Source organism: Styela clava, chromosome 11 (genome assembly GCF_964204865.1).
Source record: "Styela clava chromosome 11, kaStyClav1.hap1.2, whole genome shotgun sequence".
NCBI lineage: Eukaryota > Metazoa > Chordata > Ascidiacea > Stolidobranchia > Styelidae > Styela > Styela clava.
In genome coordinates this window covers 4,673,598-4,697,257 of record NC_135260.1, presented here as the reverse complement: position 1 = coordinate 4,697,257, position 23,660 = coordinate 4,673,598, and the positions used below count along the sequence as shown (strand labels likewise).

The 23,660-nt window shown below is 33.4% G+C and overlaps 1 long non-coding RNA gene across 6 annotated transcripts in view; it reads left to right on the top strand.

Moving 5' to 3' along the window:
* Positions 1-17,294, top strand: part of LOC120348177 (uncharacterized) — a 55,874-nt gene extending 38,580 nt beyond the window's left edge. For 2 of the 6 annotated variants that reach the window (XR_013479154.1, XR_013479153.1), the window contains 5 exons: positions 716-812; positions 3,705-3,790; positions 6,675-6,815; positions 12,978-13,064; positions 16,903-17,294. This is a non-coding gene — a long non-coding RNA (uncharacterized LOC120348177). Of the gene's footprint in view, positions 1-715; positions 813-3,704; positions 3,791-6,674; positions 7,436-12,977; positions 13,065-16,902 lie in introns of those variants that run through there. The other 4 variants (XR_013479151.1, XR_013479156.1, XR_013479155.1 and 1 more) reach the window with 4 other exon arrangements.
* Positions 17,295-23,660: the final 6,366 nt, after the last annotated feature.

Here is a 23,660-nt window from a genome sequence, read left to right as displayed (position 1 = left end):
CCGCGCTTTTGTAATTTGATAAAGAGCTTTATTATGTCATAAAGTTTTCATCATTCTGTCCACCAATCAATCAACGATATTCAATTAAACTGACCAAATTCAAATCAAACTTCATTAATTAAAACATTTAATGAATTTGAACATTGCCTGAGTAATTTGATATGGATATAATGACATGAAAACATATTGTATCACTGTTAGTCAAGCAATTGCTTTATTTGGAGAATAGCATTTTTTCATTTTTATTGATTCCGGAAATATGAGTTGTTGGTCACTCTATTAGGTCCCGAGTCAGAAACCGAACTTTTATATAGTAAAAGCAGAACGTTGGAATTATATTCTACGGTGGGAGTGTATATATGAGCCTTCCAGAAGTTATGGCATTTTATGAAGGCCCTGATCTAAACTCAGACCTAATCAGGCACTTGATATTTTTCTGAAATATCACAAAGGCCTTATAACTAGGGCAAGAGATCTTCCACAAAACTAAACAATGATTTTGTAAGCCTATTATAAGATCTGTACACTGGATTTACGTTTACAATCGAACAATCAAACTGATATATTTTTTTTTACTTCCATTGGTCGATAGAATTAAGCCGAGCCAAGTTAATGAGCTATGATTAATGTTAGGAACCGGAAAGAATCTTACACATGACAGTTTAACAAGTATTGTAACCTATGCCATTTTAATGTTCAATATTTATTATTCCAGGAGTCGCAATTGAAAATATGCCAGATGGTCGACATGAACCACAACAAGCTTCCTGCATTCAAGCGTGACGTTGGTGCGATGTCAAACAACAATGAAGGTATGTCAAACATGTTGAGATTTCAACTTTCCCGTTCACCCATCTGTCGTTTCATGTTTGCTGACGTAAATTTCGTTTTGAAATATCGAAATTATATTGTAGAAATTCAAAATATATGCAAATATGAAGTGGAAAAGGAGCAAAACCTTTATGTTGTTGTGAGGCTATAATACATCCCTTCCTATCTCACACAATATCATATTGAGAAATACTTAATTTAGACAGAAATAGTGGTGAAAAGTTACATACAAGTATATGAAAAACCATTCCTTCAATTTAATCGGTTATCGAATTATAATGTGCCCCATAAAAACATTGTGTTCTTTAGATTAACATTGGTAAAATGAACATTAAAAATATTATTAAAACAACAGCTGACATTTTAGCCAACCAAGACTAAATATGGAAAAATTGAATAGAATGTAGCTTGCAGTAAATTTCTCCTAAACTCGTAACCTATGTGGGAGCAATGATTCATTCAGTTAAACAAATTCTTCACCACTTCACGCTTCATAGATATTCACTCGTATGTGTTTATCTTTTGATCGGCTTTCCCGCATTTTTTTCGGCCTAGATAAAAACGCAAAAATTTAAATTGAATTTAGACAACATTGATTAACTTCAGTATACCACAAACTGTGTACTCAATCATAAATGAGTAACTGTTGGAATGGTCTTTAGGCACAAGTTATCGTCTATCTATCCTTGTCTTTATTTGAATACGAATTTTTACCAATGAAGCTTAGCAGTGACTTTAGGAAATAGCAAAATCTATCTATTTTTTCACAGTTTACGAGAGCAATTAAACCTCCCTTTTAAGTGGACTTCTCGTGTTTCGTAAACTCTCAACAACGATCCACTGTAGCATCTCAACAACAAGCAAATTTCTAACTATCAGCTTCAGGGCTCCCTTTAGTTTGAAAGAACATAATACGATAAAGGAAGGATAAATTGAACTCTTTTTGTGGAAGCTCATCCAAGCATATAAGTGCTACCAGGAATGCTAAATTATCATTTTTTTGAAAATGATTCGGGGAATAAGTTCTATAATATATTCGCATTTAATCAATACGAGATTGTTTCGTACACAAAAACGATCATAACCAGGCTAAATGTCTGATATACCTAATCGCAGCTATATCGCGTTTCATTCTTTTCTTTTAACATTATATTGTGATTTTTTACTTTTTCATGGAGTTCATGGGCTAAATCGAAATGAAATTTTAGAGTTTTTAACGCAAATGTAAACGAATAAAAAATGTTCGGGATAAGCAACTATCATGTTTACTGAAAGCTGATAGAAAATAGAGCCATCTGAAAATTTTATTCTTTAGGAGTGTGTACCAAGAAGTATCAAAATTACAAAGTGCCCAATACACTTCTGAAGTATTGACAACACTAATCTTACTTTAGTAGTATTTGCTCAAAATATGCCAAAGTGAACACTGATTAAAAGTAACCAACCGGTAAAAGTCGGTCACCCACATATCGTCACAGACAAGTGGCTGAATCACCAGTTATCAGACATATTTGTCAACGTAACCTGTCAGAGTTACAACAACATTTTGTAAAATAAAGAAGTGGTCTTATCACTTGTACACGGTGACGTGATACAAAAATTTGATGATGTCATCACAAAGCTGATTAATGTGTTATTTTATCAATGTGCTATAAAAACATTTTACAAGAGGGATATAAAATATGGTTAAAATATAATAAGTCGGATTCACAAGTATTACAAATGTTTATTTGGTATGAAACAAATATTGGAATAGAAAAACAAGTCAGAATTTTAACTAATTTTCAGGTTGAACGTTTAAAATTCTTTTAATATTTTGATTTTCCATCCAAAACCAATTGAATAATTGTTGAAATGAATAGCGTCGTTTCAGCGAAGTTTAAACTATCATCATTTAAATCTGATATCTTAAAGTTCAGTCAATATCTTTCATTATAACCAAGATTCAACGAATCGGGACCATGATGTTTTAAACATTATCAGTGTTCTGTATTAAATTTCCAATATGTAATTGAATTGCAAATGGGCAATCACATATGAGTAGCAACAAAACATCAAGCAGCATTTATTTTGGTTTAGAGTACAAAAGACAACAAATGGATTGAACAATTTGTCAAATTAAACTTGTGGAGACATTAGAGAAAATTTTTTCATATAGACATGGCTAATTTAAGACCCTCATTTCATAAACATGTTGACGTGACAATAACGGTCTGAACTTGGCTTAAAAGGATATTTGTGGTTAATTTTTAAACAACTCATCTATTTATACAACAACGAACTGCAGAGTTCTGTTTATTATATTCTACATTGATGTATACTAATCGCAAAACAAATTTATCATGCAAATAACAGGGGTTTGGCTAAGGTTGCTGCACCTTATTTAAAAACCTCATAAATTTGTATAAACTTTACATACGAAGGGGTTCAGTAATCATGAACAGTTTCAAGTTGTTCAATTACACTAATAAATTTACTTATAATATAAAAAAAATTCTATACATGCAGAATGACCAAATGTGAGCTTAGAAGACCACAAAACCTCAGATTTTTATGTATAGACATTTTACTAGATAGCAAATCAGCAATATTATTCTCTTTATCATCACTTATATGTGTGGTATCCATGAGGTTGAAAAACCACAGTGTTCCAATAGGGCTTGGAAGAATACAACAATTTCAAGCATATAACCTCTATTACTTTCCCTAATTTTATCCCATCAGCTGATTGATGCCTCAGGGTTATGATAAATAAGATAATTATTGATATTTCGTTATTTGACCAACATTAATAGACTATATATTATATTTTAATAGATTTTTCCGGGTATTTTGGTGAACTTATTATAATATATCTTCTGTTAATATTACAGATCATACAGCAAAGTCAAAATTCAGGAACGAAAACAAAGAGAAAGCAACCAGACTACTAAGTGGAAGGAAAAATTGCAAAGGGAATGTAGGTATAAATACATAATTAAACCCATGACAACTTGTCGGAAAATTTCATTTTTATATAAGTTGGTTACATAAGGGCTATAGAAAAATATGAAGTATTTAAAAAAGGAATCAAGTCAGATAACACAAAGATTTTATTCGATTTGATCCATTTTAATACGCGAAACTTGTTAGAAACAAACTGAAGATAAAAGATAAAAAATAATCTTCAGCCATGCTAAAAATTTTATCGTTTACTCATTGCCGTTTGTGAAAGCACCATGGCGTTCAATATATTGGCGAATTTAGAAAACGAAACAAAACAACGATATCAATTGCCGTGGCATTTCGACCATTTCTTTAATTTCTTTCACTACCATTTTTCTCGACTGAAAGAAAAATATCTGGAGAGAAAAGCTATCGCTATACATCCAAGAACATTAATGGTGCGATAAATTACTTTTACTAATTGCATCGACAATTAGCAACACTAATGTGGTCAGTGAGTGAAAACCGTCTATTAATTAAAAGATATGATTAAGACAACAAAACTTTTTGAGGTATGATATCATTTAAGATAGAGGTTTTAAAAAATAATATTTCAGAAAAAGTAAATTTGAAATGAGGATGTGATGAACATCAGAAAAAATGGATTTGTTTCCATTTTTTGTATATTTTTTATTTTTTTTTTAATCTGTACTTAAGGTAAATTCGGCATAAATTTTCTGCACAAAAATTGTCTGTCACTGCTTGAAATAACAATATTTATTTAATTTTTCATCAGTATGAATATATAGAGCACTTTGCGAAATAGCTTTTCGTGTTTAAATCTAGAAAACTGTCACATGAAAATATAATGCAAAAAACATGGAACTGTTCTGTTGTACATGAAGTAAAAACTCAATATTAATTTATTACTTTAATAACAAATTCCGTAAATGCTTGGTCAAAACGTGAGTGAAAGAATATAAAAATGGCTGCCATTTAAAACAAAATATGTCATCAACAAATGAAATTATTCATACGAACTCTTCATTCCTAATTATATATATCCATACTGAATATTCAATTTGCATAGAGCTTTCTTAAGATCCATGGGTTGAAAAGCAAAATTTGTCTGATAATTTTCAAGGCGTCATTCTTTGGCAATTTTTCATTTTTACCGAAGATTAATTATTATTTCACCAAGTTTGCTTTCAAACCATATTAGAAAGCAGTGTGAACTGACCTAATCAGTCAGATCTTTCTATTTAGTCAACATTTTTAGAACACAACAAACAGTCTTTTCATTTAAAGGCAAAATTTTACGGCATGAAGCGATGAAAATTTTCCTATAATATCAACCATGGTACAAGTATGTATTGTGCTTTTTCACTTTAACCATGTATGTTATAACATCCAATAAAATGTTAATTTTGGCGCTAAAATGTGCAACCTATTTGTCTCAATTATCCCCAGGTGGCGGGAATTCATTGGAGCACGCAACAGAGCAATGCTTTCACAGATAATGTTGAAAAAACAACAGAAAAAATGAAGCCAATTAAGATGCATCGATTAATGTACTCAAGTGTGAAAATTTCGTCTTAACTCTCTCTCTTCCAAAACACTTTTTCGCGTTAATTTATTTTGCCGCTATTGTCAATATACTCCATTTTGTAAAATTTTAAAGATATACTTTCAAAATAAAAATCTAGATTTTGTTTTTGCAATATATTAGTTCTTCGGTTCTATAAGATTAGTAAGTAAGACAAGTTTATTAAATTCTACACATAACACTGAGATTTGTTCAACGTTGCTCTTTTGTGACATAATTTGGTGAAGTAAATATTTTTAATGATATGAGACAATTTACTTACTATCAAATTCTTTAATATCTACTAAATTTTAAACTCCAACAGCTTGCGATGTTCACGTTGTTGTTGTAAATTCTGTATCACGAATTTTTAGTGGACAAACACAGAACTCTCTATAAGAAGGACATTATATTTATCCGTATTCATACGTGCGACACGTCATTTCAACCCAAAAATTTGCCCATGTTGAAAAATAGCGCCCCACGTAGGTTTAATTCCGCCGCTATTGTTTTGTCAAGCTGGTGGTTAGTAAACGGTACAAGAAGGTTATAGTCTAGTATATTATCATGCCTTCCTCTATTGTTATCCCCATAATTATCTATAATGGTTCCATTAACTCTATGTAAATGTATGCCAATTTGTGTTGAGTAAGTTTATATTAATCAAACCCTTACATTGCATTCCATCGCAGTAAAATTTCCTTTCTTTTTTTATCATTGAATTGCCATAATATTCACAATGAATTCACTGACATCAGTAATAATTTCAAGTGTGTGTTTAATGTTCCTTGATCCCCCGCTGAAGTCAAATTCAAATATGTTTTAAACTGATAACAATCATCACGTTTTGTTGCAGAATCAATGCAATCACCGTGTATTCACACCCTGATCGTATCGTCGTAGTGAAAATACACAAAACCCAGACAAATGAACTTTTAACGTTTGAGTAAAACAGTCAAATATAGCGATTAAAATCTTATTTTATTTGGGAACTGCTATTGAAGTCGGCTACAACCCAAGATCTATTGAAACGTCATACTTTGTCAATATAAGGCTTGTAAAATACCTTGGATTTCGATTAAGGTTAACATAAATAAAGTGATATTATATAGAATAATGAAAAATTGGTAATACCGATTGAGGCCCGACAAGGTCAATTCACATCTTCTTGGATGAGATGATGAATTATATCTTTAGAACTTTTTTAAATTTTTCAAGTATTATAAATGCTTGGGCTTTAAAATAGTTAATTTTATAGGTCAATGAGTAGTACTATACTAATAACTAATATCAATGTTAATATTGACTAAATTATTACTCTTTTTTTCTGCAGAAAAAAATGATTGACTGCTGTACCACGGGGTAAAAAACAAAAAGTCTTAACAGCCAAGTAGTATTGCAAACCTAAAATACTCCATCCTCTCGAAGCTGTAGTAAGAATCTGATCGAAAAACGAAGTAACACTAAAGTAAAGGTAGTGTTAAAAGTATATAATTTTTTTTAACCCTATTGAATGATACGATATCACTCTTAATATTTATATAAATAATGCGGTCAAATTATCCTACTAAAAAAATAAAACTATACGTTTGAAACTCCAAATCCCAAATAAATAATGACTAATACAGGTCTTGATAAGGCGGAGAACGCGTTTTTTCAAGGACGAAATTCTGTCATAAAAGCATGCCCCGGAATCAAAACACACCTGGATAAATTAGACTATCTCTTTCGTTCCCCAACTTTGCGACATCCCCCGTATGTTTTTTTCGCCCTTTATTAAATGGTAATATTATTGAATACCCTAACTGGAAATTTCCTTTATTTACGAAAATTAGTGTCATGACCAATTCGATTCATGAATACTGCGATATTACTGTACATGCTTAGCACCTAAAACGAATATGAAAATCTACACCATGGCATCGTTTACTCCAAAAGTTCAATGCTGTGCAGCCAAAGTATTAGAGTATATCAGAGGTAAATAAAGGCTTTATAAATAAGTCGGTTTTCAGTTTGCTTTTAAGCAAATCCCTTTTTGAAAATTTTATTTGAAGTATCAGGCAAAAAAAAACAATTGTGTGTCTCATACCTGAAAAAGTGGGTCCATATATTAGCAAAGAAATGAACTTTTCCGTGGTATTATCACCAAATAAATGAAGAATTTAGGCCACCGAAGCCAGCTCATATTCAAATTTCAACTCGAATTTTTTCACATTTTCGAATCAATATAGGTGAAAAAATAATAAAAAAATGAAACTTTTTTGGTAAGATCATGAATAAACTACCGCTCGCTCGTGCATAGTGTTTTGGTTTGGTTCGACACAAGCATTACGCTACAGCTTTCGAGAGCGTGTACGGATAAGTCGCCAATGCCTGTGGCGTTTCGAAGGGTATTTCGACGATAAAAAAACATCACGTTTTCAGCTTCATTTTTCTTGTTTAAAAAAAACCTTATACAAGTATTAGGCGTATGTATTCTTATTACACTAAAGTGCTGGTCTTATATGTACGAATACTTCAGTGGTATATGTATTACTTCATCGGTAAGGCACTTATTGACTTGTGGTTTCAATCATGTTGGTAAATAAGTACAAACCCTTGATATTGTTCGTTCTTATCAGCTTTTGATATAATATTTCCCAAAGTTAATACTTTTGATCTATCGCATTATGCCAAATCAGTAAATGTAATACTAGACTAATACCTTGTATACCAAGCGCCTAAAGAATCTAATTCAACAAAGTTCTCTCCTTAAAATTTGGGGTGGCGGTGGCAAAAGTTAATCTTTAGGTCTGGTTTTAATCTCACAAGTAAAGACTGGGTTATATCAGCTTTAGGAGCAAGTAATCCCCCAAGATATGGAAGTGGGTGGATGATGAATTGATGTTTTTGAAAATGAATGGAGCAAAGACAAGTTAAAATAATATCTTTTTGAAGTGAATTCAGAACTCTAATTACACTTAATTGATTATAGAACACATAAACAAATTTTTGTACAACCACCTTATTTTATTGAACGCTAACAGTGAAACAGTCTGCTACATGACAAATACATCATTCTTGTAAAATTACATTATTCGGATTGCGATTACTATAAAATGAAAAGTGATTTAATGTTTTTTTTGTGCTAATAACTGACATAAATGAGGAATTGCTTCTCTTTGGTGTTAATGGCATCTACTGTGGGTGGTACGGTGCATTACCAGGAAAGGAATAGTGTATATTTCAATTAACCTGCAAAAATGGGGGCTCTTGTCAATATTTGATTTAAAAAATATCTAATACTGTATACCCATTAAAATTGAACTGGAATAAAAGTAAAACTGTATAAATAAACCTTAAATAACTGGCTAATCTAAAATTCGTAATTTTTATATTCTTAAAATTTGACTTGGATCTGGTAGCAATGGTTCATTAGGAGGTTGGATTTTGTAGTTTGTGTAGATTTGTACCTAGCAAACCTACCAAATTTGGTCGTCTCGGTGTCTAGAGTTGAAGTTTAATGCTTCTAGCCTGACAATAGCCGTGATTTATGCATATGGGTTAACCACGCAAAGAAGGGTATGTACTTGGTCGCGCAGAGAGTTAACTGTTACAGAGAAAGTCGTAGTCAAAATTATTATTGAATCCGGTTCCGGTTATCAAACGGGTTTCGTTTTTTTTTTATAATTTCCGGTGAGCTGGGATACGGAACCGGGTGGAGATTCCCGTTTTGAGCGGCCCAACTTAACTTAATATTTTTGCTTCAACAACTCATTTGAAGAAATAGGTCACCATTGGGTCATCAGTCACGCCTATTTTATCTGAGGCGTCTCTGGCGCCATGGTTTGGATGGGCATGTCGAAAGATACGTTTCCGCAAAGTAAACCATCAGATATGGAGGAGCCAGGACACAATGCCTACCGTCATGGGCACAAAACAACAATACTGATTGTTTGATCAACTCGTTATCTCTTTTATACATTCCACAAAACATTTTTATTTGATAACGAGTTTTATAAAGACTAGATCAGTAAGATATATTTCTTTATTGGTAAAATGCAATTTTATTTTCGATAGATTTTTTATAAATTACACCAAATGTACGGTAAATTTAGTCATCATTCATAGCTTCTCAATAACTATAATTCCTTTAACTTATCAAAAATCAGTTGGGCAGGGCATTTCACTAATTCTATTCCCCATTCATTGTTTTGATTGATTTGACACATATTCAAATCAAAACAAACAGGCACAATTGTGACGGAGTAAAGCCTATTAAATGTACTTTTATGATGTGATAATTCATCATTATAACAGGCGCTATTAGATAAAAACAGTTCGTTTCTCGATTCTGTGAAAAACATGACCTATTATGCTAAAATGTCGTGTTTTCCTACCAGGCGCCAACTTTTTGTAGTACTTTGATAAGAAATCTGATAATGTATGCCACAATTGAATATTTGAAAACACGTTTTAGGGTGAATTGTGGGATTCTAACATAGGTAAATAATAAATGTACCATCACATATATTATCCAGAACCACTAAGGATTTAATACAATTGAGCGGGACAGAACAAATAAAATAGATTTTGAGCCTATCAAAAATCTCTTAGCTTTCTATATGTTAGTAGTTCTTCTCTACTCGGAAAGATTGTTCGGGGCAAACTTTTGAATTACACCAGACTATCTATTATTGCTACTTTATTTTTTTGTAAATTGCATAGCTTTTATTACACAACAAGAAGCATTTTTGTAAGCAGTAATTATCTGTATTCACAAATTACGATGTATTTATGCTGAGGCGCCAACAGTAGCTATAGCAATAATGTTCCTTTGTAATTTGTTTGCTATTAGCCTAATCGAAGGCTTGTGGAAGAATTTGTCCAAAATACTACCTAATATAATTTCTTAAAATCCAAGTTGTTTTTAATTTCTAATTTGGTACTCAAGTTGGCAATAATATTCGAATGTGCATCTGTGTTTAAAGACTTTAGATTATATTTAAAACATAAACTACTGCTAAGAATATACCCGAAATAATATATCCACATTTGGAGAAATTTGCTTCTTGTCATTCTTTAATGGAATATGAATAATTCAAGTAGCACCCCTTGCTATTCAAGACTTGACCAATTTTGTTCTATATTATACATTAGATGAATGAGATTTGCCGCCATTTGTGGTCTCGCCTAGCAGGATACTTGTGTTTGCACGACGAGTTTGATTGATAGAGTTAGTGGTTACACAAACATACTCTTCGACACTCTTTGGTTTGCAAACTGATTCATCAACCTGTGTATAAAGGTACTCTGTTCGAGAGTTACTTAAATAGAAGTTGTTTTTTTCTTAGCACATGGACATAGATAATCCAAAATTGAAAGCGAATGTTATAGGTTGCCCTTAACAGGTAAAGTGAATATATCAAAAGTTTGCTTAGAAATGATGAATATATTCTCAAATATTGATTATAACCCACGTTTCATTGCTTGTTTTCGCGTCTGAAAAGATCCGTCTTGGGATCAGAGAAAATCCACTTTTACTTTGTTACACAATGATTTGCCACCAATTTGGACACCGCCTTTAGTGTGTAGTCTGCAGATCATCTGATCTCCCTAAAATTTTAGAACTTTTTCGCCGTATTGGCAGCAAAACACTTCTTGTCAACGAAACAAATTTCTTTGGTTAGCATTTATGTTTTAAGGGTGTGTTCTTCTGAATTATTTCCCTAGCCTTGCTCTAACGATAGGATGTATAGATAAGTAGTCTGTTGCAACTATTCTAATGATAATCTTCAGAGTTTTATTAGACCATCTCTACATTATTTTGGTCGTATAGCCAAGTTGTTAGCGCGTAAATTCTCACTAAGAATGTTTAAAAATTTTGTTTTAAATTTATGTCCGCCACTTTCCTCATGTCGATGTATTGGCAGATTTTTTAAAAAAAATGCACTGTCCTTTCTTATCATTGATTTTTCAGGGGAGCAAAAATTCATTTACAAATGGCTGATTTGAACAATGTTCCGGAATTAAAATAAGTATAAAACTTAAGAAAAATAGTTAATATCTTCGAAAGTCGTAATATTGGCACATTAGTGATTAGTGCTCGAGGCTTTCGTGCAAAAGGCGCCAACATTCGAGAACTTATTCCGTTCTCTATTCTCCTATGTAACTTTGCCGCATCCTGGTTTTGATCGATTTCTTTTGGCCAAGATTGATTCTGCTTTAGCAAACAACGGGCAAAATAAAGTCACGTTTAATTGACATTCACAATGCACTTGAATAGAAAATTCAACTTTATAGATCAGCAATCATTCATGCCAAATTGAAGGTTAAAAGTTAATAGAACTTCGCCATGATTTATGAGGTACAGATGTGCAAATACCTTTCCTGTCGTTGGCTGTGTATTGATGAGAGTTTGTTAAATATTCACCATTCTTTCATCGTTTTTGTATAAACTAGTGTCAGTTCTAAAAATGTACTTGATCAAAAAGTATTTTCTTGGTAAAAAAATTAAATTTGGAATAATCATGCTCACTCATTTAGGTTGACTCAAATAAAGCAAATACACTGCACAGCACATCTTACCGTGTTACGCCGAAATTTAGACAGGATTTAGATGTATTTTTTTGAAGAATAACACTATGTTTTTTTTTGGAAGAGGTCTTATGTGTTCATTTATCAAAAATAAAATTACATTGTATAAAATCAGGAGATTTTTCAATAAACATTATATAAAAACCGACATCCATTGTTTTTATTTGTATTTATTATACAAAAGTCAAGTAACAAATATTGTGATTGTGACATTCTTCATTCCAGCTTCACTGAAAATTTAAATTGAGAAAATAAATTTGTTTTCTCCATCAATGTTTTAATAATTTATTAAAGTTAAATGGGTCGCCATAAGCTGTGGTAATAAATAGTGGGTCTTAGCTCTGAAAAGTTTAGGAACCTCTAGAATATGTTCCAACCTGTAATATTTACTTTTTGATAAGCTACCTCGAACTTGTGGTTTTTTAAACAACAAAACTAAGTTGTCACCAATACCTGCGGTTGCTACTTGTATGTATAATACCTGTTTGTCTGGATCCTTTTTTGATGCGAAACACCCCATAAAAAGAAAGATTTCAAATGAAAGAAAAAAAATAACTTCATGAGAAAGTCACGATTCATAGGCATTTGAAAAATCCTAAACAAATCGCATGAATTTCATGTAAAATATTGACATAAAAAATCGGATTCATGGAGTCACGAAGAGATTTGTCATTTTGATCGCTTTGACATTAATCAAATTTGGTTTCATTCTATTGAAACCCATTGACAATAGTACCGAACCCGGATACAGTCTTCTAGTCGGTCATAGTCGGCAATAAGAAATATATAGGAATAACTCGTGATATTCGCTTTAGTTTTCGACATTATCCATTTAAATTATTGAAATAAGCCCAAAAAGTTATTATAATAACTAAATCGATAACAATTTCTTCCTCCATCCAAAGCAATATTAGGGAGCGATGGTAATTATGCATGATTATTGCACCTCGGTCACCTCATAATTGTTGTTTTATACTCTTTGGAATTTTATCAAAAAAACTGTTCCAATATTAAATTATCTTTTGTAACATTTTCTTACACTTACTTTTATTTTTTTCAGATTCGAATACAAAACTACGTTTAGTTTCGTGTCTGCTGAATTTGACTACTGGGACCTTTTTTAAACGCCGCGGATATAACATTCAAGGTGAGTTTTCATCTGACAAGAAAATTGAACTCAATTACCTTATTTGGCAAAGTTAATCCCCAGAGTTTCCAAGATAAGTTCTTTACTCTGGTTATTTATTGCGTTGATTGTCACACCTTATGGTAGTTGTATCCGATACCAAATATTTAATTTGTATAGCGACTTTAGAATCCCCCTTTCTTTGTAAAAATTTACTTTTAGCGACTTCGTTTTTTTTATGTTTCTCTTGAAACTCAAGCGCACTTCGTTCGGTAAGGATTTTGTACGGAAAAAAAAAACATTACATAAAGAAAATAGATAAGGTTTACAATTATTACATTAAGTTTACCTTCCGTGCATTTAGATTAGTCCCGAACATAAACATTAACATTTTTGATTATTTTGATTACGTTCTCACTTCTATGTTTATTAATAATCATGATAATAATATTAAATGAAGCAAAGTCGTCCACTTCTAGGTCCAAATCAAAAGCATTTAAAATAGAAATATTAGGCCGGATTTGACTTTGCCATTTGGGACTCAAAATTCTCTCTTTCGAATTGGAATTGAGAAATAGAGACAAAGGTAATGAAAATATTTCTCAACCAAGACAATTGGGAGAGTCAATATAACTCCTTCTCACACAGACTTGTGCGATACACGCATCTTGAGTAGCTTCCCCAATATAAAAGATGATGCGGTGCAACGCCCATTCCTCTATGTTTACGCCAATTAAATAGCGAATGGAAAATGTTCGCATGGTAGCGCAATAACCTTTTTGATTTGACCAATCAAATGACGATTGAGATTATTATTCATTCCTAGTCCTATAACTAACCGTTTTTCAATATAGCGTGATCAAGTGACGTTTATCTATCTATTATCTAAACTAGGCATCGATCTATTTCATCTGCTAATCACGCAAAGCATTCAACATGTTCCTTGGTTAACCCTATTTTAAGTGGAGTTTCTTTGAACTCTTAAAACTGTGAACATTTCATCCAATCTGTCCTAATTCAAACCTTAAGTCAACAAACTGAATAGAGACAAATTATCTGCAGGCTTGCACTTAGAGGTATCGTATGGGACCACACCGCAGGCGGGCAATTTACAGTCGACAAAATCTCTAGTAATTTCGTCTGAAACAAGAGTCAGTTGGACTTTAATAGCGATTTTAATTACAATTTACTTTTGAAATAATGGGGATGTGTGACGTGCAAAGCTAATATTTTTGGTTGAATTATATCCGCCAAATAAGTATTTGAGCGGATAACTTTGGACATAGTAATGAAGGTCGCATGGTCAAAATTACCAATACAAACAAGATTATCTTCGTATTGGGTGCCGATATTTAATGTTCAGTTTCTATTCCATTCTAAAATTACCCAGCTCCTTGTAAAGATGGGTAAAGTTGGAGGCCGTCTTTAGGTTTCTGCTCATCTTGTGTCCAGCGGTTATTAAACGCCGCGGCCTCAGACGCCGGCCGTTGCTAATCTAAGAATAAATTGTTATACCAATAGTGAGACTCGAGGGTAAGACTCCAAATGGAAACGTATGAATTCGCAATTTCTAGTACGTGGCGCTGATGTAACTGGGTCAAAGTGCAAGAAACCCCTCTATCGCTCTATTTTTTTTTTCTATCCGGACGTCTAAACAAAAATTTCAATCGACCGTAAAATTCAATTTTATTTTTTAAAGGTCTATAACTTTCCAGCATGTAACAGTAGGGCAAAGTGCAAACATAAAACAAAATTCGCTTGGCGCAAAATTACGAGTTTCTACTTTTTTCAATATCACCATAATTTTTTCACACTGCGAGCCAACAAAATAAAGTTTAATAAGTACAAACAAATAAAATTTAATTGTAAATCTCTGGAATTCTGCAAGGTAAATGGAAAATCGATAGCAGTAATTTGACGACCACACATGCCCCGTATGTTGTCTGAAAACCGATATCTCTGATCCATTTCGAGGGTTATCCTCTATTAAGATCCTTAACTTGAGAAATGCACAAAACAAATAGACCTGAATCACGGTTAGTACGCTCATTAACGCCTGCGTAAACCCTTATTTTAATTCTATTACGAGTTCAGGCACTGTCTGTTTTAGCCAAGTGAACCCATAGCCCCTGCCCATAGCTTTCAGTCCCTTTACACAACTTGATGTAAAGTAGGCGATCAAAGTTAGTTACCTCCATATTGGTACACATAATTCAGGAGCGTCTGAAATTTAGCCCATAGTAATAAAATCGTCATTATTTCAATCTAATCTTTGACGACACTTTGTAAGACAAATTATGTTTAATCCTATACTAACTCGTTTTAAGGTACGTGCAATAGCAAAGTCTTATCCTATGACGATTTGCAATTATGGTCATGGGAACGTATAAAAAAGCGAAGGAAACTAACCCCCGGAAAGATTCACGGACAGCCACTAAAATGGCGAAACCTACTAAAATTATTTAAAATGATGGTAGTGCACTAAGCGCACTCACTCAGTAGTAAAGAGACACATCTAGGCAAACTTACGGAGGGGTCCAGAAATTTCGAGAGTCACGATAACTATATAGAATTATGGGCGGTCCTAGCCCACAATAAACGTGGTTTGGTGCGTGACCCAGAGCAGATCAAGTCAACATGGATGTTACAGGGTTGTTTTGAATTGTACGAAAAACACTATTTTTCCCATTGAGAACTCTTTTTAAAATCACTCGTACGTGTAAACCATATCGGGTTACACTGCAAATTTTCAGGAGAAATGTGAAGTGGACACCAAATAGTAGGCAAAAAAAAACGTGCTATATTTGTGCGTTGGAAGAACTAGGGTTTTGTCTATAGTTGTGTGTATCGATACGCATTTTTAGATCAAAGTACGGCGGGTGGACACACATTGTGTTTACCTTCGTGCTTAGGAACAAGAAAAAAAATGCTTAAATATATGAAAGTCTCTCATCGGTACCGTTACCGTTACTAAAGCATGATAACTTTTTATGGAATGGGCGAATTGACAAAAATGCCGTAAAAACTATCACCTCTGGTTCTTAAACTAAAAACATTTGAATTAAATTTTGGATTTTAGTTGGTCATTAGATGGCGCTATCTAGTCCGCTTCATGATCGATGTCATTCGTCAATTTTCATAAGTGCTTCAAAATGCAACTGAATTTTCTGATATTTTTCTAAAACACTTTTATCAATATGTTCATATATCATAAATATATGAAATGATATGTCCATCCATCATACTTGTGCAAATTGAATCTAATGATAGCATTCTATTGAAAATATTATTTCAAGCAAGTGGACGGCGATAAACGACCATTACTTCAACGCTTCCACATGTTATGACCGTTTTCATACTTTTACTATAAAGCGTTTCCATTCAAAAATAATGTGCCATTTACTACAGGAAAGCCACTGAAGTGAAAATATAGGATATTTGGAGAGGTAGCATATTCTAAGACAAAGGGTAAATTTCCAGAGCCTAACTGGCCTACAAGTATACGGCATTATGAAACTATTATTGGTATCCACAACGACCATCGATTAGTTGTTATTAGTATTTTTCCAGATTTTTTTCAAGTTTTTCCAGAATCTTCAAAGTATAAAGTGGGGGAGGCTGAGTTTCTGACTTTTCAGACTCTCAGATCCAAAGATGAATGCATAACTAATCTTTTGGTTTTGGCATCTTCCACCCGATTCCCCCAAATAGAGCGGCAATATCAATTATGGCCCGTGATGCCGGCAAAATTTCAGATACTGGAAATCTCAACCTACTACTCTCCTATTGGAGTTAGATCAATTCTGAATATAGTTATTGTTAATTTCCAACTTTGAGACCACTTTGTTTTGTTTTCCAGGTTATGATTGCCAAAGTTTGAAGTGAATTCATCTCAAAGCACAAAAGTGACGAATGACGATGGACAATGTCTAATATACACGACAAAATGTACGACTGTACACTCTCTTCTGTGTGCACAGATCTTCACAATTCTTGAAATATTTTGTTAGTAGATTTATGCACAAGAAGGCAGTCAGTGGTATAAGCTAATTGAAAGTGAATACTTCCCAATATAAATAAGCTCTCAGTGATGAAATTTAACCTAAACGATTTATCCACTGCTGAGACCTCAAACCTTGCTCAAACCAACGCCACAGAAATACAATTAAACTTTTCAAAATGTTACGTTTAATGTTAACGTTTAAAATGACGTTTTATAGTTATACTATATCATGATTGTGCCTTATAGCCACGTCTTTAATCTTTTCCATCAATTTTTCGTGATATTTATATTACCAATATGTGTGATTGTATGCTAATATCAAAATAACTTTGCAACATTTCCTATGTTATAATCTTACAGTGAGTGCAAACCAGACGCTTCAACCTCTACTTACAGATCGATTTCGTACCGTACAAGAAAAAACTACCCTGACAAAAACAAAATGGGGATGTGACTACTAGTCCCAGTTACATGGTATAAGCATTTCACCAGCATATATCAACGATTATTTACAAAAAATCTCAACAAATTTAAAAAATAGATAAGTTATAGTTCAATCGGTGCTGGCGATGCCACTCCAGAAGTATGTGTACCAATATGGAGGTAACAAATTTTATTCGCCTATTTTACATTAAGCTCTGTAAAGGCGCCGATGGCGATATGGGCAATTGGGGGGCGCTGGCTGTCAAACTGGGCGATTGACATCATTTCGAGCAATCACAAGAACTGTGGTATTATCTGTCATTTTAATTTACTTCTAGGTTTTGGTTCAACCTAGTTAGCTAGTGATTTCGTATTTAGAAATTTCTCGCTTAACGTAGAATATATTATGTCTTGTTTAAATCCGTATTCTTTCATAATAATACTAGTATAGCACGTGGAATACGCTTCCTTCAACATGCCCCATATGATGTCATGCACGTTTCGTTGTTCTGTTTTGATCTACAGCTTCATTTTACTATCGAATTTTAAAGTGATTAAAATCGGGGGTTTAAGTACAGCACCCGTACTTTATAATTTTGGTATTGTTGAGAGCAACGCGTGAGAGCTGGACCATCTGATTGAAATGACGTACGCCAGATCGGACCCGGATCATTAAATAACAAGACTAATAAATAATACACAAGGCCTTGCTTTGGGAGTTGCTGGGCCCTCAGTAAACATTTTGTGGCTAGTTACATGACGAAACAGCAGAAAACTATGGGAGTAATAGACAATTTTAGACTCGTGCAAATCTACCTATATGGCCAACGAGGTAATTTGCAACATGTTCTAAAGAGGACGTAACTTTTGTACAAAGCGTCCTAGATTCCTGAACTTCTGTATATAATCATACAAAGACAGAAGTTCAACCGCAAATAAAATTAAATATTTCTTCTTGTCTAAGTAATTAACAAATTTCTGGTATTCCTATTTTTGGGTAACCCTGAATTTCTATAAGCAAAAATGCACCACTACAATTAATTGATACTATGCTTTCAAAGCGGTATTCAGTGTTTCAGTGTTTCTTGTTTCTGGCTACAGAATCAAGTTGAAATATTCCTACGTATGGGATCGAGTTAAAAGATTCTAGATATCAAAATAAGTCCCCTCGATAATGTGGAGCGAGGAGACTCAAAACTGTTTCTGACTAAAATGAAGCCATATATTAATAAGCCGGTGGCATTTCGCTAGGCTTAAAACCCACATTATACTAATGATAAATGAAAAATAAAGTTGTTTTGAATTTTTTTTTCAGGGGGGGCGTTTGGTAGTCAAAAAGTTGCCCAAAGGGGCGCTTCCAGAAGAAAGTTTGTGAAACATGGATCTAAAGCATAAACGATAAACTTTTTTCTGTGTTAAGACGAAGTAAAACCCTTAGTTACATTACATCGACAAAGATTAGTAAGTTAGGGAAGATGGGCGTATTTTTCGTTGCTATCAGTCCCTGTTTTATTCGATAGCTTTTCATCGCAATGGTTGACATTCATAATGACATTCTTTTTTTGAACCAAAACATCAACGCTCATATATACGGACATGGAAGTTTCAATGACTAACCACAGTACCATTTACGACACTGCACTGAAATTCGGTATCCAGTCACGTCACTCGAAATATACAAAACAAAATTAAAATTTCACTTCAACTCCCGAATGCAGGTTAATAAAAAGCGTTGACTCCGATTCCGAGTTTGACAAAAATTCGAATCCGGCGAATTAATATTTTTTACTCCTGATACTGAAGAGTTCGAAAATACGGCTATGACTCGAGTGATAACATGACAAACTCCCGATCACTGCTACTCCATAGCCCAGGGCTGAGCAGGAGCGCCGGAACTTTCCAAACAAAGGCGAAATGGGCTGATGTAATGCTACGTGGTGGGATATTATTGGTAAAAATGACAAATTTGGGTAAAGTTTCATGTTCCATGAGAAATTTTAAAAGTGAATAATTAAAGCAATCGTTCTCTAACGACTTCAAATGCTGGTGAAAATTGAAATTGATTTCCATATTAGTTGCGAATTACCACGATATATCCAACAACAGCATTAAGGAAAGTCCTAACAAAAAATTAGCACTCCAGATGTATACTTTGCGTGGAAAGCATGTCAATATAGTTAACAAGTATCAGTGAACAAGTAACTAGTATTAGTGAACGATTTAAGCAGTGCAAATTTTGACAGATGTAGGTGCAGATCTGTACATAAAGAGAATATTTTTGAATAATATGGCTGTTATTCACAGTTAAGAATTAATTCAATTAATTCAAGCGAGACCAAATAACAGACTGCGAAAATATTACAAGTTGATATTATTTGATGATGGTACATAATTCTAATTGACACAATCTTATGACTTTAAGTGTCTGCCATAGCAAATGCATCCACATTTAGCCCGAAGGAATCAGAACCGAGCCTCGTTTCAAGACAAGTTTTTTTTATTGTTTAGATATAATCTTGATGACATAAATAGTGATACCTAGGTGGGTGCGGAGCTTATAATATTGAGCAATTTTTTCTATATACGTTTTCATTTGCTTACTCAAAGCAAAAAGTCAACCCCAACACAAACTCTGCTTTTTTCATATTTTTCACTCTTTTTATGTTTACATAAACAATTATTTCAGAACTTCATGGGTTTATTTGAATATATAATTACAATAAATCTCTTTACAATGTCAGAAACTTTTAAATGGTAGTTTATTTCACTCAAATAAGTAAAGATCCTTGGCTCTGGAAAAACGTTTTATTAGTTTAAAATAGATTGGGATATTCGACCTTTACATATCTATGGACAGTTAGATTGACATACTTTGATTCAAACACTTTTATCACTAAGACTTCACACACGTTGTCCGAGTGCTTCGGTTGTACGTGGTAGCGCGCAGTTCCATGTTCATGCATCAAGTTTCACTCGATTAGTAACCTTTAGGTTTACTGCAGAGCTTTTGACGTCGTTCATGTTATAGAATATGTCTTTTTGTTCTAAAGAATAACAGTTTACTGCTCTTTTAACAATGCCACAATATGTAGTAACAGTGTCACATTCATTCAAACCGTGTGTTGGAAGTAAGTTTGGTAATACTGCTTGGCACTTTTCAGCAGATTTGATAATATGCATCATTTGCCGTTTTTAAATCGGGGATGCCAGTAAATCTTAACATTGGGTCGCAAAAATGAAGAATCATTACAAAAATATTGATATCATCTGCAATAATAACAGCAGTATCTACTGGAATAACGGCACTGGGGTTGGATATAATAATAATATCAGTATCATCATGTGACGTTTCAACATCTGATCTGCTTCTTACCATGTTACATGAGTACCCATTAGTATTTAAGATCAGTCAGTGATAAAAAGTTTGGTACCGCTGTTGATGTAACGAACTGTTTTTAAATATTCTAACAAAATTAATTAATTGCATATCACTGAAAAGTTAAGCCTTGTATGATTTTCTGATGGGGTTCGGTCTAATTGTGAGTTGCATTTCAAGAAATAGCAACAAGATCCCATTGTGCAGGAAAATCCTCCAGGTATAAGCTATAAAATGTAGGAATTTCGTCGTGTTTTCGTGATCGTTCACTGCGTCCTCGTGATCACCCCACTGCATAACAATCTTTGATAACTAAGACTTGACTGTTTTCCACCGGAGTTATTTTTGTGCCAAAGCTGTGCGCAATTCACTGGAACCCATGTTGTGTGCCTTAGGGAGGCTTGTATTGTTAATATGTTGACGGATATTTTGAAAGTGTACTCTCCTTTCTACGTGTATGTTATAACAGTGTTTCCAAATCCAAGGGTCGCGACCCAAAGCAAGTTCTACTAAAAATACTTTTCAACAAATACCTAAAAGTTATTGACTTTATTTTCTTGTAAGTTCCACTATTGATTTGGATTCTTAAGATATTGTTAGTTCCAGCAGCAGCAGATATTTTCAAATGCAGCTTTTCATTATGCGCGTATGTTATAATCGTGTTTCCCAGCCAATAAGTCGCAATTCAAAGCTGGGTCGCCTGAAAATACTATTGGGTCGGTATATTTTCAGTGAAAGTAGTTAAATTGATATACGATATCCATTTCTAGATTCACAGGACGGGTCTCATGGTGTTAGTTATTTAGATTTAAATCAGTGAGCCTTTCGTGTCCACGTCATTTGGAACATATTCCAGATAGAAGCAATCTTCAATCTTTCAAATTGCTCTATATTACTGAAACTTGAGTGTAAAATCATATACACAAATGGTAAATTAATAAAAAAAAATGGCAACTTGACACTTAAAAGGAGTGAAATTATCAGACACAAGCAAAAAGTCTCCGACCACGGGTCTTTGGAACAAAACAGAGAAAGAAGGTGAATGATGGGATTCACATACTGCAAACTAATCGGAATTCGGATTTGCATACAACAGTTGGCCCAGAATTAAAAAGACATCAGGTTCATTATGTTAGAAGTTCACGAAGTCAAATTGGGAAAGACGAGGAAACTAATCCTCGCTTTAAGAGAGAAAATGAGTTTATATTGTGCTCTCCATTGTCATCTAGCGGTAGTGCTTATGGAGTACTGAAGGAGATATAACAATGAACGTCGTTGGCAAATTGGATTTCGTTGGCAGCATATGTCATAACGCTTATGTTCAAGTTCTAGCTGATCCAATAATCAACTCGCATTAAAATATCGGTACTAGATGGTAGACGGTAAGAACCCTGGGTAAGGGAGAATATGTGGAATATATCTACTAATAAAAACATTTGACGACCAAAAGGGTAACAGAAAAACAGCTCGTACAAACATAAACATCAAGTAATAACTGTTGTAAAAATTACTCTCTGTAGCTATTATTTATTGAATATTGTACTGAATCAGCGGCTTTATTTTGTATGTTATCAGTGGCTAACAAATTTTGGTCTCTGGGTGAATTTCCTCAGTTATTAGAAGCGTTCAGATACAACGTATACAGCGTTCGTACAGAAAAAAAAATATTTAGAAAAAAAATATGAATACCAGAAACCTATTTCATTTTCAATGATTGAATGTTTTTCAGTTAATTCTATTGAAATATTTTATTTTATTCAAACTATTACAGAATTTTCATACGTATTTTACTAGTTATGGGGCTCACCTACGTCAGATTAGAAACCTTACATGGGAAAAAAGGTCCATTTTGATGCATCTTTTCTTGTAGCGGATTCCCATCTACGTAATCTCCGAAGTTCATCATAGGGTTAGGAAATTTAGAATGTATCAAAAATATTATAAATATTTGAAAATAGAAGTTCATGTTTATATAAAAAAAAATATGAAATATGGTAATCAACTCACGTAACTTTCGCCTTATGCAAATTACAACGTCAGATGCATGGATTCGTCAATATGACTTAATAGTTGGCGATTGAATTCAAATTTGAATTGCTTCCGACCGCCTAATTCAAACCACGTGATTTCATTATGGAGAATATTACGTTTCATAGAGTTCCTAATTTTGAATACTGACGCGTGGGTAAAAGAAAGGTAGCAAAATGAGGTAATGAGAAAGTAAGTATAAACACGCAACGAAAACGTTTACCGTTGTCCGTATCCGAATTGGTTCAAATTGCGCAGGCGTTCCTTCTCTATACTCTAGTCCTGGTATAGCAAGCAAACAATTTTATCTTAAAAACAGTTTGTTGTTTAGTATATTGGATTGTAGTTAGAATAATTAGAAGAAATGAAGTAATGAAAAATTAAGTATACACTAATAACTTAAACTCTTACCGTATTTTAGAAGCCGAGACTCTGACACAGCTATTCGCTTCAACAAAACCAGCGTCAGATTATTGAAGACTTAAAATATCGTAATACGAATCGTCCAGGTGGACCTGCTTCAAGTCGAAATTTGCCCTTTAGTGACATATAGAAATAATTATGAAATATTATCCATTGCACAACCAAGTTTTTCTCAACAGGGGGAGGTTTCGTCTTAGAGAGCGGAGCGCATCTAGACGACTCATACATCTGGACTCATGTTATAAGTCATTTCTGATCGATTTTAATCGGTAAGTATGTTGATAGGTATTTGTATGTCTGTTAGATGTACGCTATATCTCACGAAAGCGAGATTGAATCTGTTCCAGATTTTGCACGTGCATTC